Genomic DNA, 1,533 nt, shown 5'->3' on the forward strand with positions numbered 1-1,533 from the left:
TGAATTAAAGCCTAGGGCTTCTTCTACATTACTACAGCTGCCTTCTATAATTACCAGCCTCCTGGAGTAAATCGTAGCACTTTCAGACAGAAATAAATAAGTTCTTCAAGGAGAAAATCGGAGAGTGGGCTGCATCGTTGATTTTGCCAACTCTTGACAAATCCCAAGACTCTAATAATGAGATAGAGCTCATGCAGTCCAGAAATCCATATATCACAAATGGTAGAAGAGGAGGATCTCTATGGAAACAAGGAATGATTTCCAATGGACTAAACCAGCAGTCCCCAACCTTTTTGTCAGCATGGAATGGTTTCATGGAAGACAATTTTTCCACACACCTGGGATGGGGAATGGTTTTGGGACGATTTATGATTATTATATGCACCTTATTATTATTTTTGCACTTTATTATTATATTGTAAACAACAATAATGAAATAATTATACAACTCACCAAAATGTAGAATCAGTGGGAGCCCTGAGCTTCTTTTCCTGCAACTAGAGTGTCCCATCTGGGGGCGATGGGAGACAGTGACTGATCATCAGGCATTAGATTAGCTTGAGGAGCACAAAACCTCGCGAGATCCCTCGCATGCGCAGTTCACAATAGGGTTGGCGCTACCGTGAGAATCTAATGCCAGCGCTGATCTGACAGGAGACAGAGCTCAGGCAGTAATGCGAATGATGGGGAGAAGCTTTAAATACAGAGGAATCTTTGCTCACTCGCTCACCTGCTGCTCACCTCCTGCTGCGCGGCCTGGTTTCCTTTTTTTTTTTTTTTGAGGCGGAGTCTCGCTCTGTCCCGCAGGCTGCAGTGCAGTGGCCGGATCTCAGCTCACTGCAAGCTCCGCCTCCCGGGTTTACGCCATTCTCCTGCCTCAGCCTCCCGAGTAGCTGGGACTACAGGCGCCCGCCACCTCGCCCGGCTAGTTTTTTTTGTACTTTTTAGTAGAGACGGGGTTTCACCGTGTTCGCCAGGATGGTCTCGATCTCCTGACCTCGTGATCCGCCCGTCTTGGCCTCCCAAAGTGCTGGGATTACAGGCTTGAGCCACCGCGCCCGGCACGGCCTGGTTTCTAACAGGCCACAGACCAGTACCCATCCGTGGCCGGGGGGGTCAAGGACCTCTGGACTACACCGTTGCTTCGATAAAGCAATACAAGATGTATAACAGGTCCAAAGATCAGTGCTCAGCTCCACCTCCACCAAAGGTCTGGTGATTCTTCTCAATTCTACCGCTGATGATTCTACTCTGTTTAATCTAGACTGTCTTTTGGGTATTCCACGTTGCTCTTGTCCCTTGAGGTCTCTGTCGGAATGTCTGTTTTTTTCACTGAAGGACTTTATTATACGTTTAAAGTAATCCACAGAAATAACGTTTATTTCTAAGGAAGGCCTTGCTTTTCCCTTACCTATTTATTCATCAAAATGATGAATGCAGTACAGCTGCACTCCTCTATGTAACTCATGGGCTCAGCCTCTGTATCTGTGCCACCTTTGCTGCTTTATTTCTGGGAACTCAATATTCTTCCAC

Source organism: Mandrillus leucophaeus, unplaced genomic scaffold, assembly GCF_000951045.1.
Source record: "Mandrillus leucophaeus isolate KB7577 unplaced genomic scaffold, Mleu.le_1.0 Scaffold578, whole genome shotgun sequence".
Taxonomy (NCBI): domain Eukaryota; kingdom Metazoa; phylum Chordata; class Mammalia; order Primates; family Cercopithecidae; genus Mandrillus; species Mandrillus leucophaeus.